Below are 12,610 nucleotides of genomic sequence, written 5' to 3' on the forward strand. Positions count from 1 at the left end.
CTATTCCCATGTGTATTACAGACATCTGTTCGGGGAGAGGAGGAGGGAAGGAGAGGAAGCCAAATTGTAGCTTGCTTACTCTCTTGGACCTCAGAAAAGCCTAAAGATGATTTTTATGATCTAAGCTGTTACAAGACAAAGGAGAAAATAGAAAGGAAAAAGGAAATTTCTAAATTAAAATTAAAAATTAATTTTTTTATAAATTAAATTTTAAAAAATACCTCAGTGGGGGAAATCCCTCCAAGGTGAGGTACATTGTTGAAATACTGGGCAATAGCAGGGTACATAGGACCATTCCATCCAAACTTGGTTAGGAGTGGGAATCAGGGCTATTAATTTATTAATTGACCAGGAGAGCATATATGTAAATTATATATTCTAAAATTTATATGCATTAAAACCCTGAGTTCTTATTAGAGAACATGATAATCATCTTTACAAAAACCACTAGACACTGATAATTTTAGGTACCATCTGAAGCTAGTGAATACAGTAGTGAGCCTGCAGTTAGGAAGGTTTGAATTCAAATCTAGCCTTAGACACTAGCTATGTGACCACAGGCAAGTTTTTCCTGAGCTACAATTGTTGTTTGTCCTTCATTCTTGAAGAGAGCCATGATATCAGAAAGATGATATCATGGCATGCAAGTGAATTGGATTTAAGTGAGGGAGGACTGTACAAGTTCACCTGCCTCACTTGATAGATCAAAATGACTGAAGATGGCCCTGGATGAAATGGGAGACTTTGGCCTTTTTAAGCTAAGATCTTCAACAGGTCTCAATTTGATTGACCCCATTCAGCCATTAAGGATAAGTAGCAATTGAGACAAAGAATCTCCTCTTTCACCTAGTCCAAAAAAATCTAAATAAATAAAAAAATGAATGAATCTGGGAGGGGAAGACCATCAGGGTTTCTGGCCAAAGCAGAAATGACCTATTTACCATTCAATCTGAGTCAATCTGGACCCAAAAAATGACCGAATGGAGTTTGGCCTGGAACCCATTGGTGGTCAATTAGAATCAGATAGATTTTGATTTAAGGCCTGGTCCTGCAAAATGGGAATAGTAGCAGCTCCTACTTCACAGGGTTGTGAAAATCAAAAGGGATAATATTTTTAAGGTGCTCAGAAAAGTTACTAATACATATTAGGTATTTAATAAATGTGCATTCTCTTCACTTTTCCTTCCTTCCCTATTTGAGCAGAGACAGATGAATCAGAGAAGTAGAAGGAGGAATACCCAAAATGTTTTGGATCTTTGTTGTAGTAGGGAGACTCTAATACAAAGATTATATATGTAATATATTTTATAAATGTCAGAGTACCATATTCAATAACCATTTAAGTATTGACTATATATAGCATCTTATGCTGAATATTGAGGAAGAGAAATCATTTAGAGAAATCACGTCGAGTTTACAAAATAAATTGCTATTACTATTATTATTATTATGTTTCATCTAAGCCACTGAGCCTCAATAATGCTAAAAATGCTACTTCATTTAGAATCATATAATCATTTATTTAGAAGGGAATGTAGACATTATCTAGTTCCAGGGTCCTTAATTTTGGAATCTATGAATTTTTTTTAATATTTCATTAATTGTTTTGATGTAATGTGATTTTGGGGTCCCCTGACCTTGGGGTCTTCTGTACTAATGGGTCTTGAGGCTTTGGAGTCTGCCTCAGGAAAGTGAGCACACCCAAACTATCTGATTCTGACCACTCCTTAGGGAGATACCTTCTGGCTTCATGAAACTCCTATGCTCACTCTGTCTGATTCTAAGTAGACTATTTCTCATTTCATTGCTGACTGATGATCTGGTCAGTGGTAATCAAATTTCAGAGACCACCCTTAATTCAACTGGAGATTACTCCTTAGCCTTACCCTCGGGTCATAAAATTAACATATCCATGATTGAAAGCTGTATAAGTATATCTCTTTGATTCACTTTCTTTATTGGATTCCCTTAGAATTCAATCTGCTTAGTAATTGTGTACATTATTCTCAATAAACTTTGCCCCTTTGACTAGGACATGGGTTCAAGCCTCTAAATTCTTTTGAGACATCCTGTGATATTGATCTGAGACTTTTGGGGTCCCCCCTTCTCAACTTCAACAGTTTCAATATAATTGATTTTCTTTGTAGCCTATGTATTTTGTTTTATATATTTATATTATTATTCTTACTCGATCTATAGGCTTCATCAGAGTGCTAAGATAGTATGATACAAAAAAGGCTAAAAACCCCAGATTTAGTTCACATTCCTCCTTTTCCAAATGGGAAGACCTGATCCTAGAGATTTGAAGTAACTAACTGTCCAAAATTATAATAGATTGGTTTATGTCTAACCAATGTCTCTTGATTTCATATTCAGCAACTCTTCATCACCCCCTCTCTGATTTCACACACAAGCACACAGACACCCATCCCATGATATTTATTGTTTCAAATACCTAGCTATTAGGAAATAAGTATTTTGTGATGAACAAGAAATGACCCTAGAAGTTACATGGGAATTTTCTATTTTCCACATTTTGGAAGAAAAACTTTAATTTTGAATTTCGTCCTTCAGAGAGAAATCTTTGTATTTCATAGTACTTAGGGACACCTGTAGTATAATAGAAGGATACTAAGCAGAGTTAAGTCCTGGGTTCTAATGTTATCTCTGCCATATAGCAAACCGATTTGAAACCATATTTCAAACTACCAAGGTGATTCTGGGCAAATTTCATCTATAAATTGAGAAGTCCTATACTAGATGATCTCTAAGGATCTTACTGGCTTCTTAACATTTTATTTTCTAAAACACATTTCTAATTATTTTTTTTCCCAAAGCCCAAACTATATTCTTTGATCTAAAGTGCTTTCCCAGTCCTATTTAGCTCTCATTTCCTATATCCTATGTTCTAAATTTTCCCTCCAGATAAATTTTCATTTCTTCTAAAAGAATGGTTTCCAAATTACAATTTTTGTCTTCATAACACTCTTCCTATATGCCCTCTTTTCTCTTTTGACACTACCATTACCTTACTGCAGGCTTTCATCACTTCATATCTGAACCATCACAATAATCTTCTGGTTCATCTTCCTGCTTCAAGGCTCTCCCCACTTCAGTTCATCCTCCACTTAGCTATCAAAGCAGTCTTCTTAGGGCTGTCTGACCATTTCATCTCATTTATTTAATAAGCTCTAGTGGTTTCCTGTCATACCAGGAATCAGATATATAATCTTTTTTGGTTTTTAAAGCTCTTAATAACTTGGCTCCTTTTTACCTTCCCAGTTTTCCTACCCCTTACTTCTCTCTTAAGTGTCAAAGGACTCTTCAAACATGGTACATCATATCATCCCTCTGAACATTTTTCACTGGCTGTTTCCAATTCTTGGAATGCTCTCCCTTCTCACCTCTGCCTCCTTACTAAGTAGCTTTCTTCAGTCCTCAGAATTCTACCTTCTACAAGAAGTCTTTCCCAAATATATATAGAGGAATTGCACATGTTTAACATAAATTAGATTACTTGCCATCTAAGGGAGGAGTAAGGGGAAGGAAAGAAGAAAAAAATTTGGAATACAAGGTTTTGCAAGGGTGAATGTTGAAAATTTTGCATGTATTTTGAAAATAAAAAGCTTAAAAAAAGTAAAAAAATAAAATAAAGGAATGGTTTCCAAATTGTGGACCAGAGATTGATTCCTGGAGGGTGGAAGGTGGGGGAGAATAACTGCAAGGGATCTTTGAATATATTTATAACTCCAAAAAAGAAAACATACCTTCTGTAGACTGAATAAATGTCTTGAGCATAGATGCATTACCATTTTTAAAATATACTTAGACACTACTATGATTAATACATTACAAATTAATTTTAAAATGTTACTGAATTCATTCCAGCTTTTAATTGTTATGAATTTTCTCAATGAATAAAAATGGTACAAATACCAATATGTGGAGGATCATTGAAATTTCATGACATTAAAAAGATGTCTTTATATTGAGAAGTTTGGAAAATCTTGTTTTAAGGTCTCTACCAGTTCTAGCATTCTCTGGCTAATATTCTCTCCTAGTCTTAACAGTGTATGTTCAATGTTCTAAAATTCACATTCTGTTCCAAGACTGTATGGAAGGTTCTATTTATGTTGCAGCTCAATTAATTAACATTTAACTTAACATTCCATCATGACAACTTACCTTCCCTTGAATAGTGTTCTAGGTTTATTTTGTTTCCCTGGATTTATACCTCTGTTTATTTAGCACAGGGTATGTTTAGGAGGTCTATTTACTTAGATTTTCCAGAACTGTTAGTAGGTTATCTAATTTTAGCTGGATTTGCTTTCTGTCTGCCAATAGAGTAGCAATGTTTGATCAAATCATATCAAGTTTTTTCTTGGTGGGATTGCATAGCTCTGGAGGCATTCAAAAGCTTGAACCAGGAGGAGATAAAAGATCTGGATTTGAGTTCTGGCTTTGTCATTAACTAACTGTTTGACTTTGATTAAGTCCTTTCACTTTTCTTGATTACCTTATTAGAAGGTTGGACTACCATGAAGTCAATTCTAACATTCTAGATTCTACTATTTTTACCTATTCTCTTCGGATACTATATGTTCTATGGTTTCCTGCAAGAGTAACTTTACACAGACATTCTTACTTTTTGTGTTCTTTATTTCAACATTCTAGTTCCTTAGGTCCCTTCAGGCTCTGACATTTCACGATTTTATATACATTTCTCCATTAATAAAACTCATTCTTCATTAGTATTTATAGACTCTTTCCTCACTTGGGTTGGGAAAATTTTTTTATTTATGAACCTCAGGCTGAACTTTAAAAATTAATCAAATTTAACAAGAAAAGCATCATGATGTAGTAGATAAAAAGAGTGCTTAAGGGGTCAGGAAGACACAGATTCAAATCCTACCTGCTACATACTGGTTTTGTGACCTTGGGAAAATAACAATTTTTAGTGTCCCAGGCAATCCTCTAGGACTATAAATTGTAAAATACTTGCCAATCTGCACAAATGTAGAAAATTTTTTCAATAGGAGTTTGCTACATGGATGATATCACCAATCAGGATGTCCACCCCACACACAAATACATATCCATTATCAAATCAATGAAAATTTGCTAAGTATCTACTTCTGTGCAAAGGCCTGAAATATATATTGAGGGAGAATAAAGAAATGAAAAAGACATTCATTGTCTTTGCCTAAAGGGAACTTTCAGTCAAATTGAGGAGGCAGAATACATGGACAAATAATTACAGTAATGTCAAACTCAAATAAAAATGGGGCCACCCACCTGCAAGTGAGGATCCATGTGGCTGCATATTAATTTAGAAAATCATATGTTAATGTTATGCATGGTTATTATATTTTGATTAATTTTCTTAAATATTCTCATCTGGGTTATGGGCCACATACAGTTATAATATGTTTAAAAGATCTTGACTGAGTTTAGGGGAGGGAAACAGGAAGGTTTCACAAGTTCATAAAGGGCAGCTTGGTTTAGCAGAGAGAGTATTGGATTTAATCATGAGACCCAAATTTTATGAGAATCAAACTGACTCCATTTTGTGAAAAACCTCCATTTTTGAGACTTCAGTTTTGTTTTCCTATAAATCACCTGATTTGGGATAATACTTCAGAAAGTCCCAAATCTAACTTCCAATAAAAAATCAGATAGTACAATTCTACAACTTATTTTGTATCCTTTTTTATTGCTTTCTTTCAATGTATCCTCTTTATTGGTTTCTTTTAATGCATAAAAATTTGTGCAAAAACTGTATTTAGGGTCCTTAAAGGCCTGCTGAGGGGCAATGAACCAGATTTATTCCTTAACTGTATAACTTGCAAATAAATCACATAGCTCAGGTTTTGTTTCCTCAGTTATTATAGATTAACTCATGACAGTGGACAATCATGAAGGAATTTCACAGGGGACCTCAGCCCCCTGGACAGCTTTTTAGATTACTTCCCCAAATGAACTCCAGTTGATTTTTTTCACTGAGGGACCTCTTTATGGAAGACTGATCTGGAGGCTTGATTCCCCCTCAATCTTGAATACTTCCAAGCTAAAGTAAGCCCCCATATTCCTGGGGAAGCTTCCACACTATTGAGAAAGCTCCCTTATGGAAAAGACAGGAGTCGGTAATAGCATACTAAAAATTTCTTACACAAAGAAAACTCCTAATTCAACCAGAAATGACGAAAAAATATGTGCTATTGAATTATGTGAAATTTTGCCTAAAATTACAAAAGATTCAACTGGAAATCTATTTTGGCCCTTATATGGCATTTTTCATGACTATAAAATGAAGAAATTAAAGCTAGCCATTGAAAATGATTCATTTCATATCAGATGCAATATTAATTTTGCTAAGGCACTTTATCTGATGGACTGTGACTTTCATCCCTAAAAGATTTTCTTCTTCTCCAGTTTCATAAGCCTAGTACCACTCTTTCTGTCATTTCAGCTTTTCTATCTCACTTTTCTAGGCATGCTGTTTGCAAAGAAGGCAACTTAAGAAGGCTGGCCATGTTGTTTAAATGTACACTTCCTTAAAAGACTATTTTATGAAGAATCCATGCAAGATAAATGCTCACATGGTGGTCAGACAAATTGATACAAGGCCATTCTCAAGGTGTCCGAAGAACTTTGGAATCAATTGTGTGATGTGGAAGATATTGGCAAAGGACTTCCCCAACATGGCATATCCACATCAAAGGTGTTGCTGCGCTCTATGAGCAAAGCAAAATTGCAGTAGCTCTAATGAAATTTCAAGAAAAATATGAGACATGGAGATAGTTCTACTGTAAATGTTCATGTGAATTATTTGTGCCTGACCTGTAGTAGAGTCTTCTGAGCTTATGTTGGCCTAATTAGCTACAACTGCACACTTTACCCAATATAGTGAAATCATTTTGGTCCTCTCTGAGCATGAAGGACAATCACCAAGACATGTTGTTAAACAAGCATCTTCTTTTCCTTCCTTTGTTTTTTCATCTTACTCCCCTCCCTTTATAACAGAAGATTTGATCTTTGAACATGAGGGACCTAGCACAGGTTTCCTTTCTGTGAAAGGCTTGTACCTAATCCCAACAACTTAAATTGTATTATCCACAAGAAATCATCAACCTTTCACTCTCATTGATCTCTCCTCATGTAGGAGAGATACTCCTAAAATTAATGAGAATCTTGAAGCTGTTATAACCCAATTTCAGGTCATATGTAGAGGTTATAACCCTAACTGGGGAGAGGTAACTGATTTAATGGAACCCCTAACTATTTTTATGATAAGTTGTGTAAGAGTGTTAAGCAGTACAATGGGATAAATGCACTCTATCTGAGAAACATGAAAATTATTAATTTGGCCTTTGTTAACTAATCCATGCCAGAAATACGAAAATATTTTCATAAGAGTTGTCCTGGTTGGCATGAAAAGGGCATTGGTGAGATAAAAGCATTGCTCAATATGTTTATGAAAGGAGAAATAAAGAGGAGAAACTTAAGCCAAAACCTCAAACAATCTTGGCCCCTGCCCAAGCAGCTCTGGCTCCCTTCCAAGCTTGGACCCCTGCCCAAGCAGTTCCAGCTCCCATACAAGCTGTATAAAGGAATTGGGGGCTGCATAAATGCTTTTGTTGTCACAAAAAGGGCCGTCTTACCAGATAATGTAGAAAGAAGTGGGAACTTAAGGAACAGAAATAGAGAAGATCTTAGAAGAATTTAGGTAGGATCTTTGGCAGGAGAGTATGGAGGGGAACAGGGACCATAGATTCTGATGAGGATCTTATCATTTTTCTAAATTCTTATGTTCTTGCTCTAGTTATCCAAGAAGTCTCTACTTCTCTCCATACTGGTAAACCTCATGTTTTCCTAAAAGTTGGTAATATAATTTATAATTTCTTATTAGGCACTGGAGATTCTAATTTGGTTTTGATAAGCAAACCAGATTCTATTGGTACTTCTATAGGACCTCTAAATACTATTGGAATCTTGGGGAAGTCTCAAAGTATCCTCAGAATTATCTCCCTCTATAATTATTGTTGGATTTCTCTCAGCAGACTATTCTCTTTTTATGTCCTAGTCTTTTGTTAACCTGCTGGGCAATGATCTCCTTTGTAAACTTAAAGTCACTATTTCCTGCTACTCTGATGGATCTCTGTCCTTGAAACACCATGAAAACTCCCTCTTTTTGTTTCTTGAGAATAGTCTGGGGATTCCATCTAACATCCCTGATTCTATATCGGTGATGTTATCTCCTTCACCATCAAGTTTAAGGAAGGTATCCCACCATCCAGTTCTCAATGTTCTTTGTCCAAGAATTATAACCATTATTGACTCTCTGAGGGATCCATTAGATCCTTAGAACATTCCTATCTTCCTTGTTAAGAAAACCAAGCCAGTCCCTGATAATAAACCTTTTTATTACTTTGCATAAGACTTACATGCTATTAATGTTTATACTATATCCAGATACTCAACAATTCCCAATCTCATGACCATCATCTTCTCAATTCCCTGTGAAGCTACCTATTTAACTATGATAGATCTTTACTCAGCTTTTTTGTTTGGGGGGATATTTTTAGCATTCTCATTCACCCAAATACTCAGTACTTTTTTGCTTTTACTTGGAAGTATATATAATGGATGTGGACTCATCTGTATTAGGGATTGTGGAAAGTCTCTTTTTATTCTCTCAAATATTGCTGCAGCATTTAGCTTCCATTATTTTCAAGGATTTATCTCTGGTTCAGTACATTGATGATCTCCTACAAGGATCGCCCAGTATTGAACTCTGTCAAAACAACAGCCAACAGCTTCTTCTGTTGAGTTCAAAAGACTTCTAAATCAAAAGTGCAGTATTGTCTCCTCCAGGGGAAGTACCTCAGTTTTACTCTATCTGCTGGTATTCATTTCCCCAAAGCTAGAGGGTTCTTTAACAATTGTTAGTTCCCATAATTAAAAGACAATTACATATTAATTTGGGAGCAACTGGATCTTTCTTCCAGTAGATTCCATCCTCTGATGAGATCACTAAACTTCTAGTCTTTCTACCCAAAGATAACATTTTACAACCCTTGCAGTTTGAACCAGAGTATCTTATTGCCTTGTGGACCTCAAAAAAGTTTCATTACTTTCAGTGCAAGGACTTCTAGATTTTGGTAAACCCTTTTCCTCTTTTTATGTATTAACATAAGGGGGTAGTTTTAGGGGTCCCCCCTCAATCCCTTGAACCTTCTCTTCACACTGAGCATATCTCTTTGCTCAGCTAGATTCAGTGACTGCAGAGGCTCCACCATTTTAATTGTAAAAGCATGTGATCAGGTTTTAGAAACCCCACTTGTTCTGCAGTGTCTCCATGAGGTTGAGATACATCACAATCAAGCTTCTCTGATCAAAGATTTACTAGATGTAAAGTTACTTTATTGGGCAGAGAAGATGTGATATTAGAGCATTATTTGGCTCTCAACACAGCCACATTATTCCGTGAAATTAAATTTCCCAATTTAATGGGCATCCTTTTCTCCATGACTGCTTCTCTACAGTAGAGATGGCCAAGAGACCCTGAAATTGCCTCTCTGAAACCCCCTTGCAGAGCACTGTCCACATTATATATACTAGTTTCTGTCTTATGAGATGGCAATCTAGTACACAGGCCCTGCTGTGGTCTCCAATCATGATAGTGTTTGCACAGCCTCTCTGCCACCTAACATCAGCACCAAAGCTGCCAAAATATACTTACATAAGCTTGCCATTTGGCTGATAGACAAAATGTAACCATCTATACCAATTCCCATTATGCTTTTAGAGTCAGTCATGTCATTGGGATGCTGTGGTTTCAAAGGGTGTTTCTTGACTTCTTGAATAGGCCATTACGAATACACAATACATTGGCAAACTTCTATCCCAGTGGTTCTGGTTTCCTAGAGTGCTAGCTATTGTCCATTATCCTTCTACCCTAATAATACTATAGTTTCAAGAAGTAACATTGGAAGGGGAAGAAGGCACAATAGGTTAGTAAATTTCTAACTCTCCAGGTTGACAGAACACATATGTGCCTCAGAGTGAACACAGACTGAAAAATCAGGGAGACTTGGGGCAGAACAGTGGTCCTCTTGTTACTACCCCAGAAGACCTGAAGAAAAACCCCAGGCTAGGTATTAACCAGTGTGAAGTGCAAACACCTCCAGAATAGCTCTACAAAAACATTAAGTGGGGACCCCTGAGGCTACCAGGGTTTAACTGAGGCCTCAGCAGGGACCACAGAAACTTTTTACCTCCTGGATAGTGTGAGAAGTTGAGGGTCTGAGTCCAAATTAACCTCAGCTGATTAGGAATGTCAGGCCCAGCTGTGCTACAGAGACATAACCCTGGGCAGAAAGGAACCAGCACCAGAAGCAGTGGGCAGGGACACTGCTGGCTTCAGGTACTTGAAGGAGGGTGCAGATCTTGGTTTGGGATTCCAGATCAGAAGAAAGAGCTGAAGTGAAGCTAGAGGCACCATCCCCTCACCCCATGATTAGAAGTGCTCACACTAATACTTCTCATTAAAAAAAATGAAACAACAAAGAAGAACCCCAAATTAGAAATTTATTATGGGAACAGGGAAGACTAGGATTCCTTCTTCAGAGGATGACACTGAAGTAAAAAAGAAAAAAAAAAAAGCTTCTTCCATCCCAAAGTTATATTAAATGAATACCTGCCCATGGAGAATTTATAAAAGAACTCAAAAAAGAATTTAAAAATCAAATGAGACACAATGAGGAAAAACAAAATTATGAAAAAAGTCAACGAACTAGAAAGGGAGATACAGAGTCTTAAAGACAAAAATAACTTTGAAAATTAGAAGTAGGCAAGGGAAAGTCAGTGAAGCTATAAGAGATTAAAAAATAACAAAAAATTTAAAAAAGTAATATAAAGAATGAAAAAGTAGAACACAATGTGAAACATAAGAAAAATAACAGATCTGGAGAACAAATGAAGAAGAGAAAATATAATAATTGGACTACCTGAAAGTTGTAACCAAAAAAAGGAGCTTTACACAATAATGCAAGAAATAATCCAAGAAAATTGTTCTAGAGTGATAGAACATGTGGGGAAAGTAGAAATAGAAAAAATCCACTGATCACTACCTCAAAGAGTTCCTAAGAACACATAGGAATATTATTGTCCAATTTCAAAATCCCCAGATCAAAGAGAAAATCTTGCAATAAACAAGAAAAAAATTTAAATACACTAGAACTACAATTAGAATTATAGAGGACTTATGAGCAGCCACAATAAAAGACCACAGGTCCTGGAATCATATGTACCAGCAATCAAAAGAAGTAGGCCTCCAGTCAAAAAATTAACCATAATATTGAATGGAAAAAATGGGTATTCAACAAACTTGCATATTTTCAGGACTTTCAACCAAATCCAAATTCAGGAGAAAATTTAACATATAAAAGCTAATACCAAAGATCAATTTCAAGGAATTTAACATGGACAAATTATTTTTTTTTTTTTTACAGCAAATATATATTACATGTTTAATATTGACATCAGCAATTGGGTAGCTCAAAAGAACGATTGGGGCAGACTTAAGGTAAAAATAGCAATTATGTATACAAAAATATCATATCCAAGAAAATTGTCTGTAACACTGAATGAAAAAAAAAGGCATTCAAGAAACTTGTAGATTTTCAGGAGTTTGTATCAACTAAACCCGAATCAATAGAAAATTTAACACATAAGAGCCAATATCAAAGATCAGTTTCAAGGAACTTAACATGGGCAAATTGTTTATGTTTTTACATGGAAATGTATGCCATATGTTTAAAGTTGATGTCAACAATTGGGTAGCTCAAAAGAAATATTGATTCGGTGTTAAAGTGAAAACAGTAATAGTAAATGAGTACAAAGGAAGAACAGACAAAGGCATTAGAGGGGGAAAGGAGGGCTCATACTTGTGAAAACCTAATCACATCGGGAATGTGTTAAATAAGCAAAAAAAAAAAAAAATTACACATATACCATATCAAAGGTATCGTACCTTCCAAAATCTACAAAGAAATAAGGGGGGGAGGAATGAGTGAAGGGGGAAGTAAAGGATAGGGAAAGATGACAAGGGAGGGATCCATGGGTGTGGGGAGGTTAAGTAATAGCAAGGCAAGTTAAGAAGCAGAATTAATACAAAAAGTTAGCAGGGATAGGAAAGATATGTATATCTATATCTGTGTGTGTGTGTATATATATATATATATATACACACACACAAATATATTCTTAACAATAGCCTGCTTGAGGGAAGTGGGGGAAGGAATGAAAAAGTGGGGGAGGGAATGAAAATGAAAGAATAAAGTAAAAAAAAAATATGTAACAGAGAACAAAACAACCTAAGAGGGAAAACAGAAGGATACTTGTGAATATAATTTCTTCTACTATAATATCTCCTTTCTTGAACAGCTAATTTATCATTATATATTTTGAGTCCTCCCTGATATTCTGCTGGGCAGATGACAATTTTCTGTTTTGTCTTGTCTCAATAAAATTAAATTTTAAAAAAGTAACACTGAAACTACTGAAAAACTAGTTTCCCTTAAAAGCCTCATACATGTGTTTCATCTTG

At 35.6% G+C, this 12,610-nt stretch overlaps 1 protein-coding gene and 1 long non-coding RNA gene across 6 annotated transcripts in view; one reads left to right on the plus strand and one right to left on the minus strand.

The window, feature by feature from the left end:
• Window positions 1-6,568, plus strand: part of LOC116421735 — a 56,458-nt gene extending 49,890 nt beyond the window's left edge. Inside the window, exon 3 of the long non-coding RNA XR_004232237.1 lies at window positions 6,492-6,568. This is a non-coding gene — a long non-coding RNA (uncharacterized LOC116421735). The remainder of the gene's footprint in view (window positions 1-6,491) is intronic.
• Window positions 1-12,610, minus strand: part of TTLL11 (tubulin tyrosine ligase like 11) — a 237,202-nt gene that overhangs the window by 84,411 nt on the left and 140,181 nt on the right. The window lies entirely within an intron of this gene.

The sequence above is a fragment of the Sarcophilus harrisii genome, chromosome 2 (assembly GCF_902635505.1).
Source record: "Sarcophilus harrisii chromosome 2, mSarHar1.11, whole genome shotgun sequence".
NCBI classification, from domain to species: Eukaryota; Metazoa; Chordata; class Mammalia; order Dasyuromorphia; family Dasyuridae; genus Sarcophilus; species Sarcophilus harrisii.